This window comes from Manacus candei, unplaced genomic scaffold, assembly GCF_025592945.1.
Source record: "Manacus candei isolate 608988 ecotype Guabito, Panama unplaced genomic scaffold, ASM2559294v1 h1tg000046l, whole genome shotgun sequence".
Classification (NCBI taxonomy): Eukaryota; Metazoa; Chordata; class Aves; order Passeriformes; family Pipridae; genus Manacus; species Manacus candei.
This window is the reverse complement of record NW_026138094.1, coordinates 1,698,711-1,717,069: the sequence shown is the minus strand read 5'-3', so window position 1 is coordinate 1,717,069 and position 18,359 is coordinate 1,698,711. Positions and strand designations below refer to the sequence as shown.

Below are 18,359 nucleotides of genomic sequence, written 5' to 3'. Positions count from 1 at the left end.
AGCGCAGCGGGCGTAACAGGGCTCAGTGCAGCTGCTGGCGAGTGGGGTTGGGCCACAGGGGCCACAGGGGCGTGGGGGACAGGGTCTGCAGCAAGACATCTCTGGGTGAAGGAGGCAGAGCTGGAACACAGAGCAGGGAAAAAAAACCTTAGTATCCGCCTGTCTCTCTTTCCTACAGTAATCTACATAGACACCATTTGCTTTAAAAGCACACTCTGTGCCTATAACTCCCACAACCCTCATTATGGCCTATGAGTGGAAAAGCACAAGAAGGCTGCCCAGGTTTATGAATAGGACCTAGGACAGTGGGTTTAAGGCATCTGTGGAAAGACTGATCACAGTCCATCTCCAGAACAGACTTGGCTGTGTTAGAGATGTCAGGGGATGCACTGGGCCATTTCATTCCAGCACTGCAAGTGCAAATTCTGTTGGGCAGATCCCCCTGCAGCTCTGACCCTTTGATCCCTTTTTGCTGGAACTAAACCCTTAATTCCCAAATTCCCAGCTCTCCCCAGCCACCACCATGAAGAGGGTGACAGCCCTTCAACAACTCTGTGTCAGGGCCAAGCTGAGGTACCCAAGGATCAACCTGAGGAGTGACCATGACAGCCCTTCAGCCCACAGAGAGAGATGGAGCAGACTCAGGCTTACCTTGTTCCTCGAGGAAAGGGAGGCAGGAGAGGAGGATGCAGAACCTGCAGCAGCACAGCCTTTTATGCTGTGTCCTGAGCTCTGTGGGGCCATAAACATTCCTTGCCCATGAAACATCAAAACACCTGGTAGTCATCACTTGTAAGGCTTCTTTGCTGATTAAGTCCTTTCCTCTTTCATCTGAAATGTTGTGCTCCCACTTCATACAACACAGATTTGTCTCTTCAATCTCGGAATTATTTAGAGATGACCAGGACTTTGAAGATCATCGAGTTCCAGCCCCCTGAAATGTTATCCCAAACTTCTGTGCAAGACCTGTTCCAGTGCCTCAACACACTCAGCGAAAACAATTTGTTTCTCATCTCTAATCTACATTTACCCACTTGCAGTTTAAAACCATTACCCCATCACTACAAATCCTGACCAAATGTTCCTCTGTAGCTTTACTGAATGTCTGCTGGGAGCCTTCTCTTCTCTTCTCTCAGCTACACAACCCCAACCCTCTCAGCCTGTCCTCACAGGGAAAGTGCTCCACTTGCCTGACCAGCTCTGTGGCCTCCTCTGGACCCACTCCATCAGGTCCATGTGTTTCTTCTGCTGGTGGTCCTGGGGCAGCACACAGGAGCCCAGGTATGGTCTCAGGAGAGCAGAGTAGAGAGGGAGAATCCCCAGTTATCCCCAGATGTGTATTTCTGCCTCCACTGCCTAAGCATTTTGGCCTTTTTGAGCAGCTAAGTGGTCTTGATTTTTGCAGGCTGCCCTCCTGCCTCCCCTTGCACATGGGCCTTCTTGCCCATGGGGACTGGGATTTCCAGAGCACACAGAGGAATGTCCCACCTCTCATTCACTCCCACAAAAACCCCACACCCCAACTGACCTGTTTTCCTCAGCGTGTTCACCCAGAGGCCAGAGACCTGCGTGGCCTGCTTTGGGGAAGAGGCTGAGGGCAGGGAGCCAAAAAGCTCTTGGCTCTCTGTCCTAGATCAGGGATGGGTTTGCCCATTCCATGCTTTTCACATTTCAAAGGGGCATTGGATCTGTCTCCCAGAGCACCTGGGAGTCATCGCCATCTCGAAGAGTTGGGAAAATCCCGGAGCTCCAGGCAAACCTGAGTCACCCACTGTAGACTTCAGTGGAGACAGTGCCCCAGACTCGGGAATTCCAGGGACAGCAGAGCACGGAGCCTCATGCCTCCACAATTTCTGTTTTCGTCAAAGGCATTTCCACACCTTTGCAGACAATTCCCAAAACACCTGGAATGTCTTTGCAATCCTGTGCTGCTTCTGCTTTCCAAAGCATTGTCTTTTGGTGGCTGCTCCAAGGGCCCAGGAGGTGCAGGGCATCCCAGAACAGTGGAGGTCAGGAGGGACCACTGGAAGTGCTCTGGTCCTGCTCGGAGCAGGACAAACTTCCCACTCACCTCCTGAAGCTCTGGGCCTTGTCCCATCGTCCTCTGAACACTGCCAGTGTCAGAGAGGTCCCTGTCTCTTGGGCAGCTCTTCCAGGGCTGCATGGAAGCCCCTGTGTGCTACCAGGAGGTGGGAATGGTTTCTACAGCTGAGCCTCCCAGCTGGGCCACCAGGAGATGCCACTGAGGCTGCCTGCACGGCTGAGCACATGCCATGGCCCCATGGAGAGCACAGGGCTGTGTGCAGGGAATGCCCCTTGCTTTGCATTCCCCTTCCAGAGCAGGGAGTACTAAGCCCTTCTGGGCAGAAAGGCTGGAAAGAGGAGAGAAAGTCTGTCCCAACAGAGTCCCTTGCACTGTAGGTCCTGTGTGGAGCCTTCACTCCTGATCCTGACAGCTCCTTACTGTCCCTCTCCAGAGCTCACCCCATAACCCTGGGATCTGATGCCCTCAGGAATGGTGCCCTTTCCATGGCACTGCAGAGGCCACATCTGGATGGTTGTGGCCCACTCTGTGTCTCAGGGACAAGAGAGGGAGTGGTGAACTCTCCTGGAGAGAGGGACTGGCAGAGGATGAGGCAGAACAGAAGAGAACAGAAGGGCAGGAGCAGCTGACATCAGGGGTGAAGGCACTGGGCTTGTGGAACCTGGTGGAGACGGGTAAGGTGGAGAGGAGGGGATGCAACTGCTGCCTCCACCACCTCCAGGAGGTGCTGGAAAGGATGAAGCCAAACGCTCCTGAGAGGTGCAGTGCAAAAGGGCAAGAGGCAACAATCCCATGGTGCCAGAAAGGAGATCCCAGCTGTCTCTGGGGGAAAAGAAGGGACAGGCCTGGGAGAGCTGCTCAAGAGACAGTGACCTCTTAAATGGTGTCAGTGCTTCGAAGTCACCAGGACAAGGCCCAGAGTCTTCTGAGGTACCTGGGCAGTTTGGTCTGCCCAGAGCAGCTGGTAGGAGCACAAGAGCTCCAGAGCTGCATGCAGACCTTCTGGGCTTATTCTGGGGTACCCTGAGTCACGAGGGCCCTTGAGCAGCCACCAAAAGGCAAAGCCTTGGGAGGCAGCAAATGCAGGGGATTGCAGAGAAGCACCTGTTGATCCTGCAATTGGGCTCAAAGGTCTGGAAATGCCCTTGACAACAGCAGAACTTGGAGGATATGAGCTCTGTTATCCCTGGAATGCCCAAGTCTGAGGCACTGTGTCCACTGAAGTCCACACTGGGTGACTCAGGCTTGCCTGGAGCTCTGGGTTTTTCCCAACTCTTCCACATCCCGATGACTCCCAGGTTCCCTGGGAGACAGATCCACTGTCCCTTTGAAATGTGAAAGGCATGGAATGGGCCAAGCCATCCCTGACCCAGGGCAAAGAGCCAAGAGCTAAGTGTTCCCTGCCCTCAGCCTCTTCCCCAAAGCTGACCATCCAGGCCTCCGGCCTCTGGGTGAACATGCTGATCCAAACAGGTCACTTGGGGTGTGGGTCTCTTTCAGGGAAGGACACAGCATCTCTTTGATCACAAAACCAGGCCGTGCTACAGCCTGAGGGTTATAATCAAGTTGCCCTTGGCCATCACTTCTCCTGCAGTGTACATCCTACAGCTGAACATGGACTTTCCTTGCCACCTCCCTGGAGAGATGAGTCTCTTCCCCCATATGGGGTTGTGCACTTTGGACTTTCTGCCTCAAGTCACTCACATTCTTCTGTATGTCTGTGATGACCTGTGGGGAGAAATGTCCCTCTGAGCCTGAGTGCCTGCACTGAAAGCTCCTGAGAGCTGACCTGAGGTGTCCCTCATGGCTGAATGTAACTGTGACTGGGGCCACGCTCACCATCAAGAAGGAGAAGTGAAAAAGGCAATTGATATTATGCAAACCCATTTCAACTGACCTGGCACAGTAGTCTGAGACCTGCAAGTAAAGTGGTCTTTGGAAGCTGGGACACAGTTGAATCATTTTCATATTTTGTGTGTGAAACCAGAGAACAATATCTGACATGAAAGAGGCAGGGACTTCATCAGCTATGAGGTGTTGGCACATGGTGACTCCCAGGCGTTTAGATGTTTCATGGGCAGGGAATGTTTGTTGCCCCACAGGGCTCAGGGACACAGCATAAAAGGCTGTACTGCTGCAGGCTCTGCATCCTCCTCTCCTGCCTCCGTTTCCTTGAGGAACGAGGTAAGCCTGAGTCCGCTCTATCTCTGTCTGTGGGCTGAAGGGCTGTCATGGTCACTCCTCAGGTTGATCCTTGGGTGCCTCAGCTTGGCCCTTAGAGGGAGTTGTTGAAGGGCTGTCAGCCTTTTCATGGTGGTGGCTGGGGAGAGCTGGGAATTGGGGGTTTAGTTTCAGCAAAAGGGGATCAAGGGGTCAGAGCTGCAGAGGGATCTGTCCAGCAGAATTTGCACCTTCAATGCTGGAAGGAAATGGTTCAGTGCAACCCCTGTCATCTCTAACACAGCCAAGTCTGTTCTGGAGATGAGCTGTGATCAATCTTTTCACAGAGGCCTTAAACCCACTCTCCTAGGTCCTATTCATAAACCTGGGCAGCCTTCTTGTGCTTTTTCACTTGAATGGCATGATGAGGGTTGTGGGAGTTGTAGGCACAGAGTGTGCTTTTAAAGCAAATGGTGTCCATGGAGAGAGCAGTAGGAAGGAGGGGTAAACTGATCCTGAGGTTGTTGTTCCCTGCTCTGTGTTTCAGCTCTGCCTCCTTCACCCAGAGATGTCTTGCTGCAGACCCTGTCCCCAAAGCCCCTGTGGCCCCTGTGGCCCAACCCCACTTGCCAGCAGCTGCACTGAGCCCTGTTACGCCCGCTGCGCTGACTCCACCGTCTACATCGAGGTCGCCCCCGTGGTGGTGACCATGCCAGGCCCCATCCTCACCTCCTTCCCTCAGAACACAGCCGTGGGATCCTCTCTGTCAGCTGCTGTTGGCAGCTCCCTCAGCTCCTCGGGGGTTCCCATCTCTTCTGGGGGCTCCCTTGGTCTGGGGGGGTCCGGCCTGTGTCTGCCTATCCCCCGCTGCAGCATGAACTGCTGAGGATGGCACAGCATCCCCTTGCTCCTTGGGAAATGGGCTCATTTCTGTCCCTCCCTGACCCCTGCAAACACCTTTCTTGGTCTCTGCTCTGTGCCACTGCATTTGCTCCTTCTCATTAAAGCCTTTTGTGCAGCATCATTGGAGAGTCGTGGTCGTTTGTTCTCCTCCTCCCTCAGGTTACCAGCTGGTCTGCCAGGATGAGCACTGGTTGCTGTCCTGAGCTTACCATCAGCTGCAGAAAGAGCTCCTTGAGCTCATACCACAGCAAGAAAACCCTCAGTCATTGAGCTTGAGACTTTAACCTGGAGATCACGGCCCTGCAGGGCCAGTTTCTGATTTTTTCTGTGTAAAAGTTAATAGAGAGATTTTGAATAACTTTTTAGTCCCCTTAGTTGATCATCCTTTAGTTGGAAGCAGGTAGTTGTGGCCGAGTGGTGAAGGCGATGGACTAGAAATCCATTGGGGTTTCCCCGCGCAGGTTCGAATCCTGCCAACTACGGGGCAAAGAGCCCTTTTTGGGTGCCAGCACCTGCACAGCTCCCACCCCTGCCACCTGCACAGCTCCCACCCCTCTGGGATGCCCACAGGGCTCCTCCTGCACTTGAACTCCCAGATCTTCCCCCACAGCAGCAGCAGCACAGCAGGAACTGCTGCAAACCTGCCCAGAAGGACCAGGGAAACCCTCAGGGGCCTTTGGAAGGCTATGGCAGAAAAGCTCAGTCATGGTGCAATGCTCTGTGCCCTGCAGCCATGGCAATGAGGCTGCTTAGAAGTATAAACTCTGCCTAGAATACAAGTTTTTATATCAAGGTAAAAATGACCAGCATTTGGCTAGGGCAGGTCTGTGTACACAGCTAAATGAAGAGAATGAATTCCCTGTTAATTCAAAGCAAAGAGTCTCTCCCTCACTCCTTGGCCAGCAAAGAATTGAACTGTGTCACGGGTACAGTCCCACAGCAGCCTGGGAGCGCAGCTGCATTTGTGGTGAGGGCTGCATCCCTCATGGTCTCCCTGGACTGGAGGTGTCCTGGGCCCTGCCAAGCCCTGCGTGCAGGGTTGCCTTGAGCAGCTGGAGAGGCAGAGAGGGTGGTGGCCGTGCATGGCTGTGGGCAGGAGGTGTGGGAGAAGGGCAAGGCAAGGCTCTGGAGTTTGTGATGCTGGTGGGAAAGGAGGTGAAGTTTTGTGGGAGCCCCTTTGGGTGCCGTGTGAGCTGAGAGGAGAGAGGCAGGGAGGGAGGGGGTGCGGCAGTGCCAGGGAGCTCCGGGCCGGGCCGGGGCGTGTGGGAGCTGAGTGGGGGAGCAGAGTGGCGCAGCGGGAGCGTGCTGGGCCCATAACCCAGATGAATCGAAACCATCCTCTGCTAAGACCCTTTTGCACCGCTGCTGCCTCACCCCACAACTTTTCCCCTGCACTGTGCAGCTCTCATGGCACCCACGCCCATGGCCCTGCTCTGCCTTCTGCCCCTGCTCCCTCACACTGCCACCTGCTTTCTCCTCTGCTTTCTCAGGTGCCAGCACTCCCCACATGCCCCTTAGCAAGGCAGGGGGTGGGGGTGGAGCTGCAGGCAGAGCTTCCCCCCACCAGCACTGGGTGTTCTTGGGATACAAGTGTTTCTCCCTTCCCATCAGGCAGCTCAATCCCCAACTTCCCAACCACAGGAGGACACCTCCAGGGCTCTGCAGGCGCACAGGAGGCTGAGGCTGGTGCTACTTAGTTAAAGATCAATGTGACTGACTCAAAGACCTGGGGAATTTCTCTGTCCTTGTTAATTTGCCGCCCAGGCCACCTGTAGGATGATCCAGGAGCAGCGGTGAGCAGGTGGGAAGAGGTAAGGGGCTGTCCTGTGCAGCACACAATTGGATCAACTTCCATATTGGAATGCTTGGATATCAGCAGCTTATGGCCTCTATCAAAGTGTCAGAAAGAGAGAGGAAAAAATGAAGGCTTTTCTGCAAAGTTGCTTTCTACCCAGTCATACCCTTGCCTTGCCTGCAGTGTTTACTCTGACATGGAGATGCTCTATTCTCTGCCCCTCGGTCACTGAAGTGAGAGGAGGAGAGAGCAGCTGGGTGGGTATTTGTCTGTGCCTACCCCACCACAGGTATAGACACAGAAATGCCCCTCCACTTGCACAGTACAAGCCCAGCTGGCACATGTGTGAAGGTGGATGGGGACAGGTGCCATTCCCAGCATGTCCTAAGGCGGCAGCAGCAGCAGCAGCAGCAGCAGCAGCAGCAGCATCACTGCAAGAGACAGGAAGAAGGGAGACAGTGGGCTGGTGTGATTGCTCTGTGTGTGCTGAGGACTGGAGGTGTCTATTGGAGAGGGAGATGTGTGTCCCCCCCATGGGCAGCATGATCTGCCTTGAGTGGTGGTGCATAGCAGAGGTGTGTGCAGAGTGTGCGTGGAGCTGAGTGCTGGTTTGTGCAGGGTGGTGCTGCAAGGGTGGTCAGTGTGTGGTGGTGCCGTGTGCTGGAGGGTGGCTAGTGCAGCTGGAGAGTTGCTAGGCAGGTGTTCCTGCCAGCAAGGCGTGTGCTGTGTGTCAGCTTGTGGTGGTGTTTGTGTGGGAATGGCAGGAGGAGGCCTGAGGGTGTGGGGCTGGGGTAGGGAGTGTGTGAGCTGCAGGAGCAGCAGGGCTGTGCCAGCAGATGCGTTGGTGGTATAGTGGTGAGCATAGCTGCCTTCCAAGCAGTTGACCCGGGTTCGATTCCCGGCCAACGCACAGGGCCTTTTGTTGGCTCACAGGGGCCAAGGGCTGCCCTGGCCCTGCAACCCTGCGGGAGAGGCCACAGCTCCTGCTCCTCTCTTGCCTGCCCTGACACAGCTGGTTTTGCCGGTCAGGCTTGCTCCTCAGGCCTGCTCCTCCCCAGTGCCTCTGCCCGGCATTCACAGGAGGCTGCTGGTGAGAAAAGCTCACACAGCCCCAGCTCCTGGGGCCCTGGGGGACACCCTGCCAACACCAGTGGCCTCTTCCAGATGAGGGGGCTCCAGGCTGGGCTCCCCACTCTTGCTACAGCAGCCAGAGGAGAGGCATCTTTGGTGCTGCTGCTGCAGCTGCTTGCACCTGGCAGGGGCAGCGTGCTGCTGGGGCAGGCAGGTGATGAGGACTCAGAATGGGCAGGTGGGCACCAAGGCCTGAACTGTACTTCATAAGGCCAGTTATGCACTTTGGGGGTACAGTGGGAGGAGGCCTGTTCTTTATGAAATGACACTGAGACCAGTGTCACATTGCAGGAAATTTGCTCTCCGTTCTCCTCCACCTTTTCTATCTCTCCAGTGCTGGCTGAGCGAACGTAGTGTCACTCCCTTCAGAGGGGATGTGGGGATGTACCGTATGTGCGTTTAGAGGAGAGACTCATTGCCTCTGTAGGACTCTTTCCTAAAAACGCCTCTGGGACACATGGGAACTTCCTTTGAAATTCTCTGGTGAACAATCACGACTGCATGTCTGTGATACCTCATGTCCCCATTCTGTGTGCAGGACTGCTGACCAATTTGTCCAGGCTCCATAATTGCAGAGACATCCTAAAGTTTACCAGAATGGAGTGCAATAATGTTCTTGATAACTGAGAAGTAAATCAGTGTCTTTTCTCCTTTGTTTTGGCTTATGGCTAAGGGAATGGCATAAGTTGATAAACCACTATCCATGAAATAGGAAAAATTGTGGCAAATTGTGAAATTCCCAGTGACAGAAAAAGGAGAAACATAAGCCCCATTTTCTAAAAGGGGAAGAAGGAAGCCCTGGAGAATTGCAGGCTTGTCAGTCTCAACTCGATGCCTGGTAAGATCATGGAACAGATCTTCCTGGAAACTGTGCTAACACACAGGGAAAAGAAGGGGAATGGTGACAGCCCGCAGAGCCTCCCTAAGGGCAAAGGATGCCTGACAAAATCAGTGGCTTCCCACACTGTGCTCCTGAAAGCAAACCTGGAGCAGGGCTGTGAAGGTATCAGTCTGCTGAGAGAAGACCTGAGGGAGCCAAAAGGCTAAAGTAAAGAAAGGTCCCACTGAGATTTGAACTCAGATCGCTGGATTCAGAGTCCAGAGTGCTCACCTTTACACCATGGGACCTCCTGCACACCTCACCTCTTGACCCTCTCACCAGCCTCCCTCACACTCAGCACCAGCCTCAGCCTCAGACCTCTCTCTCCACCTCCCGCCACATCCAACACCAACTGCGGCCTCCCTTCACCGCCTCCACGCCCTCTGCAATCACACCACCCTTCAAAGCACCAACACACCTCCCTCTCCCAGCCTCACCTGCCCTCTCTGACAAGTCCCACACTCCAAACCTCTCACAAGCCTCTCTTGCCCCGAGTACAACAGGCTCTTTCTGCCTCACCACAGCCCTTGACAAACCACACAGATGCCTTCACACACCACAACACCCCTCACCTTCTCTTCTCCAGGCTCAACCAGCCCAGCTCTCTCATGACTGAGGAGAGGGAAACATTCACGCATCTCTAAAATGTGGAAGAGAGACCTCATGGGAAACTAAGAAAAGTGGGAAGGAGGCCAAGGAAGCCAAGAGCCTGGCAAGTTGGACTCCAACCTGCTTCTCCCAGGGCAGTGCCTTAGCCCACTGAGCCATTGTGACCCCAGCCCAGCTCTGCCTTTCCCAGGCCTTCCTCCATTGCCTCGGGACATGGCAAGCCAAGGCCTTGGCCTGTGGTGCTGCCTTGTGGGTACTTCGTGGGGCAAGAAGGCTGCTCCGTTCTGCCCTGCTCAGGGCCAGCAAGGCTGGGCCAGGAGGTCTCTGGCACCAAGCCCTGAGCACAAAAAGGCCTTAGCAGAGGATGGTTTCGATCCATCGACCTCTGGGTTATGGGCCCAGCACGCTCCCGCTGCGCCACTCTGCTGCCCTGTGTCCAGGGCTGCCCAAGGACTCACACACGGACCCTTGGCTTTCAGTTAACAAGGGAATTCACTGGGATATTCTCCTGGACAACACACAGGGGTCCCAGCCTACTGCATGGAGGACAAAAATGTCACATGATCTTCCACATTACAGACTCAGACTCAATGACTCAGGCTGTTCTTGCTCTGGTCTAAGCAGAGGGAGGTCTTTCTGTAACTGCTGGTAAGCTCAGGACAGCAGCCAGTGCTCATCCTGGCAGACCAGCTGGTAACCTGAGGGAGGAGGAGAACAAACGACCACGACTCTCCAATGATGCTGCACAAAAGGCTTTAATGAGAAGGAGCAAATGCAGTGGCACAGAGCAGAGACCAAGAAAGGCGTTTGCAGGGGTCAGGGAGGGACAGAGGTAGGCCCAATTCCCAAGGAGCAAGGGGATGCTGTGCCATCCTCAGCAGTTCATGCTGCAGCGGGGGATAGGCAGACACAGCCCGGACCCCCCCAGACCAAGGGAGCCCCCAGAAGAGATGGGAACCCCCGAGGAGCTGAGGGAGCTGCCAACAGCAGCTGACAGAGAGGATCCCACAGCTGTGTTCTGAGGGAAGGAGGTGAGGATGGGGCCCGGCATGGTCACCACCACCGGGGTGGCCTCGATGTAGACGGTGGAGTCAGCGCAGCGGGCGTAACAGGGCTCAGTGCAGCTGCTGGCGAGTGGGGTTGGGCCACAGGGGCCGCAGGGGCGTGGGGGACAGGGTCTGCAGCAAGACATCTCTGGGTGAAGGAGGCAGAGCTGGAACACAGAGCAGGGAGCAACAGCCTCAGGATCAGTTCGTCTATCATTTCTTCATCTGTCTCTCTATATCAACTCCTGCATAAAGCCCTCTCTGCACACTGAGTGGCACAACACTGCAATACTGCCCCAGTGTAGGAATAGAACCCAGCACAGTCTGGTTGAAGTCCCTGTAGTAAAATTGATCACAACCCACCTCCAGAATAGATCTGGCTGTGTTAGAGATATCAGGGGATGCACTGGGCCATTTCTTTCCATTACTTCAGGTGCAAGTTCTGATGAGCAGATCCCCCCGCACCTGAGACCCCTTTCATCCTCTTTTGCTTTTACTAAACCCCCTCTTCCCAGCTCTCCCCAGCCAGTGCCATGATAAGGGTGACAGCTATTCCACAGTGCTGTGTCAGGGCAAAGCTGAGATACCCAAGAATCAACCTGAGGAGTGACCATGACAGCCCTTCAGCCCACAGAGAGAGATGGAGCAGACTCAGGCTTACCTCGTTCCTCGAGGAAAGGGAGGCAGGAGAGGAGGATGCAGAGCCTGCAGCAGCACAGCCTTTTATGCTGTGTCCCTGAGCCCTGTGGGGCAACAAACATTCCTTGCCCATGAAGCATCTAAATACCTGATAGTCACCATGTGCCAACACCTCGTAGCTGATGAAGTCCCTGCCTCTTTCATGTCAGATATTGTTCTCTGGTTTCACACACAAAATATGAAAATTATTCACCTGTGTCCCAGCTTCCAAAGACCGCTTTACTTGCAGGTCTCAGACTACTGTGCCAGGTCAGTTGAAATGGGTTTGCATAATATCAATTGCCTTTTTCACTTCTCCTTGATGGTGAGCGTGGCCTCAGTCACAGTTACATTCAGCCATGAGGGACACCTCAGGTCAGCTCTCAGGAGCTTTCAGTGCAGGCACTCAGGCTCAGAGGGACATTTCTCCCCACAGGTCATCACAGATATACAGAAGAATGTGAGTGACTTGAGGCAGAAAGTCCAAAGTGCACAACCCCATATGGGGGAAGAGACTCATCTCTCCAGGGAGGTGGCAAGGAAAGTCCATGTTCAGCTGTAGGATGTCCCCTGCAGGAGAAGGGACAGCCAAGGGCAACTTGATTATAATCCTCAGGCTGTAGCATGGCCTGGTTTTGTGATCAAAGAGATGCTGTGTCCTTCCCTGAAAGAGACCCACACCCCAAGTGACCTGTTTGGATCAGCGTGTCCACCCAGAGGCCAGAGGCCTGGATGGTCAGCTTTGGGGAAGAGGCTGAGGGCAGGGAACACTTAGCTCTTGGCTCTTTGCCCTGGGTCAGGGATGGCTTGGCCCATTCCATGCCTTTCACATTTCAAAGGGACAGTGGATCTGTCTCCCAGGGAACCTGGGAGTCATCGGGATGTGGAAGAGTTGGGAAAAACCCAGAGCTCCAGGCGAGCCTGAGTCACCCAGTGTGGACTTCAGTGGACACAGTGCCTCAGACTTGGGCATTCCAGGGATAACAGAGCTCATATCCTCCAAGTTCTGCTGTTGTCAAGGGCATTTCCAGACCTTTGAGCCCAATTGCAGGATCAACAGGTGCTTCTCTGCAATCCCCTGCATTTGCTGCCTCCCAAGGCTTTGCCTTTTGGTGGCTGCTCAAGGGCCCTCGTGACTCAGGGTACCCCAGAAAAAGCCCAGAAGGTCTGCATGCAGCTCTGGAGCTCTTGTGCTCCTACCAGCTGCTCTGGGCAGACCAAACTGCCCAGGTACCTCAGAAGACTCTGGGCCTTGTCCTGGTGACTTCGAAGCACTGACACCGTTTAAGAGGTCACTGTCTCTTGAGCAGCTCTCCCAGACCTGTCCCTTCTTTTCCCCCAGAGACAGCTGGGATCTCCTTTCTGGCACCATGGGATTGTTGCCTCTTGCCCTTTTGCACTGCACCTCTCAGGAGCGTTTGGCTTCATCCTTTCCAGCACCTCCTGGAGGTGGTGGAGGCAGCAGTTGCATCCCCTCCTCTCCACCTTACCCTTCTCCACCAGGTTCCACAAGCCCAGTGCCCTCACCCCTGATGTCAGCTGCTCCTGCCCTTCTGTTCTCTTCTGTTCTGCCTCATCCTCTGCCAGTCCCTCTCTCCAGGAGAGTTCACCACTCCCTCTCTGTCCCTGGGGACACAGAGTGGGGCACAGCCATCCAGATGTGGCCTCTGCAGTGCCATGGAAAGGGCACCATTCCTGAGGGCATCAGATCCCAGGGTTATGGGGTGAGCTCTGGAGAGGGACAGTAAGGAGCTGTCAGGATCAGGAGTGAAGGCTCCACACAGGACCTACAGTGCAAGGGACTCTGTTGGGACAGACTTTCTCTCCTCTTTCCAGCCTTTCTGCCCAGAAGGGCTTAGTACTTCCTGCTCTGGAAGGGGAATGCAAAGCAAGGGGCATTCCCTGCACACAGCCCTGTGCTCTCCATGGGGCCATGGCATGTGCTCAGCAGTGCAGGCAGCCTCAGTGGCATCTCCTGGTGGCCCAGCTGGGAGGCTCAGCTGTAGAAACCATTCCCACCTCCTGGTAGCACACAGGGGCTTCCATGCAGCCCTGGAAGAGCTGCCCAAGAGACAGGGACCTCTCTGACACTGGCAGTGTCCAGAGGACAACGGGACAAGGCCCAGAGCTTCAGGAGGTGAGTGGGAAGTTTGTCCTGCTCTGAGCAGGTCCAGAGCACTTCCAGTGGTCCCTCCTGACCTCCACTGTTCTGGGATTCCCTGCACCTCCTGGGCCCTTGGAGCAGCCACCAAAAGACAATGTCATGGAAAGCAGCAGCAGCAGCAGCACAGGATTGCAGAGACATTCCAGGTGTTTTGGGAATTGTCCACAAAGGTGTGGAAATGCCTTTGAAGAAAACAGAAATTGTGGAGGCATGAGGCTCCGTGCTCTGCTGTCCCTGGAATTCCCGAGTTTGGGGCACTGTGTCCACTGAAGTCCACACTGGGTGACTCAGGTTTGCCTGGAGCTCTGGGATTTTCCCAACTCTCCCAGATGGCGATGACTCTCAGGTGCTCTGGGAGACTGATCCAATGCCCCTTTGAAATGTGAAATGCATGGAATGGGCAAAGCCCTCCCTGATCTAGGACAGAGAGCCAAGAGCTTTTGGCTCCCTGCCCTCAGCCTCTTCCCCAAAGCAGGCCATGCAGGTCTCTGGCCTCTGGGTGAACACGCTGATCCAAACAGGTCACTTGGGGTGTGGGGTCAGGGCAATCCCAAACATGGAGACAGGCTGGGCCAGGAGTGGATTGACAGGAGTCCTTGAAAGAACAGCTTGGAGGCTCTGGCTGTTGAGGTAGTGAACATGTGCTGACAGCCCAGAAGCCAATGGTATCCTGGGCTGCATGCAGAGCTGTGGGGCAGCAGGGCAAGGGAGGGGATCCTCCCTCTCTACTCTGCTCTCCTGAGACCATACCTGGGCTCCTGTGTGCGGCCCTAGGACCCCCAGCAGAAGAAACACACGGACCTGATGGAGTGGGTCCAGAGGAGGCAAGTGGAGCACTTTCCCTATGAGGACAGGCTGAGAGGGTCGGGGTTGTGTAGCTGAGAGAAGAGAAGGCTCCCAGGAGACATTCAATAAAGCTACAGAGGAACATTTGGTCAGGGTTTGTAGTGATGGGACAAGGGGTAATGGTTTTAAACTGCAAGTGGGTAAATGTAAATTAGAGATGAGAAACAAATTGTTTCTGCTGAGTGTGTTGAGACACCGGAACAGGTCTTCCACAGAAGTTTGGGATAACATGTCAGGGGGCTGGAACTCGATGATCTTCAAAGTCCTGGTCATCTCTAAACAATTCCTAGATTGAAAAGACAAATCTGTGTTGTATGAAGTGGGAGCACAATATTTCAGATGAAAGAGGAATGGACTTAATCAGCAAAGAAGCCTTACAAGTGATGACTACCAGGTGTTTTGATGTTTCATGGGCAAGGAATGTTTATGGCCCCACAGAGCTCAGGACACAGCATAAAAGGCTGTGCTGCTGCAGGTTCTGCATCCTCCTCTCCTGTCTCCCTTTCCTTGAGGAACGAGGTAAGCCTGAGTCTGCTCCATCTCTCTCTATGGGCTGAAGGGCTGTCATGGTCACTCCTCAGGTTGATCCCTGGGTGCCTCAGCTTGGCCCTGACACAGAGTTGTTGAAGGGCTGTCACCCTCTTCATGGTGGTGGCTGGGGAGAGCTGGGAATTGGAGGTTTATTTCCAGCAAAGAGGATCAAGGGGTCAGAGCTGCAGGGGGATCTGCTCATCAGAATTTGCACTTGCAGTGCTGGAATGAAATGGCCCAGTGCATCCCCTGATATCTCTAACACAGCCATGTCTTTTCTGGAGATGAGCTGTGATCATCTTTCCACAGATGCCTTAAAGCCACTCTGCTGGGTCCTATTCCTGAAGTGGGACATCCTTCCTGTGCTTTTCCACTCATAGGCCATGATGAGGGTTGGGGGACTTGTAGGCACAGAGTGTGCTTTTAAAGCAAATGGTGTCTATGTAGATTACTGTAGGAAAGAGAGACAAACTGATACTAAGGTTTTTTCTCCCTGCTCTGTGTTCCAGCTCTGCCTCCTTCACCCAGAGATGTCTTGCTGCAGACCCTGTCCCCCACGCCCCTGTGGCCCCTGTGGCCCAACCCCACTCGCCAGCAGCTGCACTGAGCCCTGTTACGCCCGCTGCGCTGACTCCACCGTCTACATCGAGACCACCCCGGTGGTGGTGACCATGCCGGGCCCCATCCTCACCTCCTTCCCTCAGAACACAGCTGTGGGATCCTCTCTGTCAGCTGCTGTTGGCAGCTCCCTCAGCTCCTCGGGGGTTCCCATCTCTTCTGGGGGCTCCCTTGGTCTGGGGGGGTCCGGCCTGTGTCTGCCTATCCCCCGCTGCAGCATGAACTGCTGAGGATGGCACAGCATCCCCTTGCTCCTTGGCAAATGGGCTCATCTCTGTCCCTCCCTGAGCCCTGCAAACGCCTTTCTTGGTCTCTGCTCTGTGCCACTGCATTTGCTCCTTCTCATTAAAGCCTTTTGTGCAGCATCCCTGGAGAGTCGTGGTTGTTTGTTCTCCTCCTCCCTCAGGTTACCATCCGGTTTGCAAGGATGAGCACTGGCTGCTGTGAAAGGCTTTAGCAGCACTTGATCATTGACTGATTCAATATTTAGGAAGCAATATGATAGGACTGGCTGCAAATATAAAAATGAATTAATTCTAGATTTACAATAAGCTTTCATTCCATCACAAACACACAGGCACAGAGATGTGCACATCTGTGTTTTGGTGTGTAAATGTAGCTATCACAAATTTCCCTTGGTCTCCGTGAAATACACACATCAAATCCCTTTGCATTCCTCAAGAAGTGTGGGCTGGACTTGGAGGAGTGTGTGAGTGGGGGCAGTGTATCAGCCTAGGCTTCCTTGTCAGAGATGCTCTTTCAGGTATCCCAACCTGATGGTTCTCAAGCTCCCAGAGACATCCCACTCAGAGGGAGGTGCTGGCTACAGTTCAGGCAGGGAATGCTGGAAGGCTGTGAGGGGCTGACTGATGATCCTCTGTCCCCCAGCGTGGTTGCAAAGCTGATGTTGCTGTTGTTGTCAGGGCTGTCCCCACCCATAACATGCAACAGCCCCTGGTGTGGGGAAGGACATTTCACCTCCCAAAGGCTTCTGTAAAGGGACACGTCAGCTCTCAGCTGGTTCATTCAAGACCTGTGAGGAGGAGGAGGATGGCAGAGGCTGCACCACCACATGGCAATGGCAGGCTATCCCAGATAGCTGGCTGAGGAGAAGGGTCTGGGCAGTGCAGCCCCAGCCTGCAGAGTGATGCCTCTCAGGCCTCTGTCAGGTGGCCCCAGGTGTCCGTCTGGCTCTGGGAAGGTCCCCACTGCAAATGTGGAGTGGAGCGTTGCCCTGAACTGCCCGGGCGCCGGTGTCAGTGCCCGGGCTGTGTGCTGAGCGGGGCAGGGAGGGCTGGAGCAGGTAGTTGTGGCCGAGTGGTGAAGGCAACGGACTAGAAATCCATTGGGGTTTCCCCGCGCAGGTTCGAATCCTGCCAACTACGGGGCAAGGAGCCCTTTTTGGGTGCCAGCACCTGCACAGCTCCCACCCCTGCCACCTGCACAGCTCCCACCCCTGCCACCTGCACAGCTCCCACCCTTGGCACCTGCACAGCTCCCACCTCTCTGGGATGCCCACAGGGCTCCTCCTGCACTTGAACTCCCAGCTCTTCCCCCACAGCAGCAGCAGCACAGCAGGTACTGCTGCAAACCTGCCCAGAAGGACCAGGGAAACCCTCAGGGGCCTTTGGAAGGCTATGGCAGAAAAGCTCAGTCATGGTGCAATGCTCTGTGCCCTGCAGCCATGGCACTGAGGGGGAGGGAAGTACTACACAGGAAAAGAACCTCAGAGATACTGTCAGTGCAAATGAAGAAAGAAAGGTCCAATTAAGCAGGGCAGCTGGACCTGCAGCTGATCCATGGACTTCCTGCCCTGCACTCAAATACTTTCCCCTGTGCAATGCCCCCTGTAGTAGGTAGACTGGGGATACTCTGCCCACATTTTCTCCCACATCCCAGCCTTCTCCATCTGGCTTTTCTTTTGGTCTCTTCTGCCTGGGTGCTGCAGACTCTGCCCTGTGGATGGGACATGCAACCAGGAAATACTCAAAGCTCAAAAATGCAGAATGCAGCACTGCCCCCTGATTCCTCACCCTCACCAAGAGGCTCTACCAGTCCTGAGCCCTCCTGGGATTCCTGGCAGCCTTGAACTCTGGCCACTGCCCAGTCTGGATGGGCCATCCCTGCCCGTGGGCAGTCGGTAACCAGCTCCACCCTCTGTAGTGTCAGGCAGGACAGCGATGGCACCAGGCCCAGAGAGGGTCCTTTTCACCCTGCCTGCTGCCTGGGGCATCCTTTGGCTCTTGGGACACAGCAAAGGCACGGCTGTGCCAGGATGGGAGACCAGCCAGGAGCTTTGGGGGAGCACAGCAGGGCCCTGGCAGGGCATGGGGCTCACAGCCTGTGGGAAAGGCAAGGCACCAACTGCTCTACAACCTGCTCAATGGAACAAACTCTGCCTCTGACTAAGAGCTGTTCCCTCACAGTAAAGGTGACCTGAAGCCCGAACGGAAAGCAGCTGAGAACATCCCACATAGACCATAAAAGAAGAGAACATTTGTTTAAACCAAAGATGATTATCACCCCACTGAGCATATGTGCACCCCATCTACACGGGACAAGCACATAGTGATCGTGTGATCAATTGTAATTGATTAGCTGACAGTCTAAATGTTGTTGATCAAAAGAACTGTAGTGGAAACATAAAGCTTCTTTCTCCTGTAATTGTTGTCCTCCATGCAGCAGGCTGGGACCCCTGTGTGTTGTCCAGGAGAATATCCCAGTGAATTCCCTTGTTAACTGAAAGCCAAGGGTCCGTCTGTGAGTCCTTGGGCAGCCCTGGACACAGGGCAGCAGAGTGGCGCAGCGGGAGCGTGCTGGGCCCATAACCCAGAGGTCGATGGATCGAAACCATCCTCTGCTAAGGCCTTTTTGTGCTCAGGGCTTGGTGCCAGAGACCTCCTGGCCCAGCCTTGCTGGCCCTGAGCAGGGCAGAACGGAGCAGCCTTCTTGCC

The 18,359-nt window shown here is 54.6% G+C and overlaps 6 non-coding genes across 6 annotated transcripts; 4 read left to right on the top strand and 2 right to left on the bottom strand.

Moving 5' to 3' along the window:
• The first annotated feature begins 5,507 nt into the window (after positions 1-5,507).
• On the top strand, positions 5,508-5,589 carry TRNAS-AGA (transfer RNA serine (anticodon AGA)). Its single transcript has one exon. It is a non-coding gene; the product is annotated as a tRNA-Ser (tRNA).
• Positions 5,590-7,740: 2,151 nt separating this feature from the next.
• On the top strand, positions 7,741-7,812 carry TRNAG-UCC (transfer RNA glycine (anticodon UCC)). The gene has a single exon. It is a non-coding gene; the product is annotated as a tRNA-Gly (tRNA).
• Positions 7,813-9,089: 1,277 nt separating this feature from the next.
• Positions 9,090-9,161, bottom strand: TRNAQ-CUG (transfer RNA glutamine (anticodon CUG)). The gene has a single exon. It is a non-coding gene; the product is annotated as a tRNA-Gln (tRNA).
• Positions 9,162-9,877: 716 nt separating this feature from the next.
• On the bottom strand, positions 9,878-9,949 carry TRNAM-CAU (transfer RNA methionine (anticodon CAU)). Its single transcript has one exon. It is a non-coding gene; the product is annotated as a tRNA-Met (tRNA).
• A 6,759-nt stretch (positions 9,950-16,708) lies between these two features.
• Positions 16,709-16,790, top strand: TRNAS-AGA (transfer RNA serine (anticodon AGA)). Its single transcript has one exon. It is a non-coding gene; the product is annotated as a tRNA-Ser (tRNA).
• Positions 16,791-18,196: 1,406 nt separating this feature from the next.
• TRNAM-CAU (transfer RNA methionine (anticodon CAU)) lies at positions 18,197-18,268 on the top strand. The gene has a single exon. It is a non-coding gene; the product is annotated as a tRNA-Met (tRNA).
• Positions 18,269-18,359: the final 91 nt, after the last annotated feature.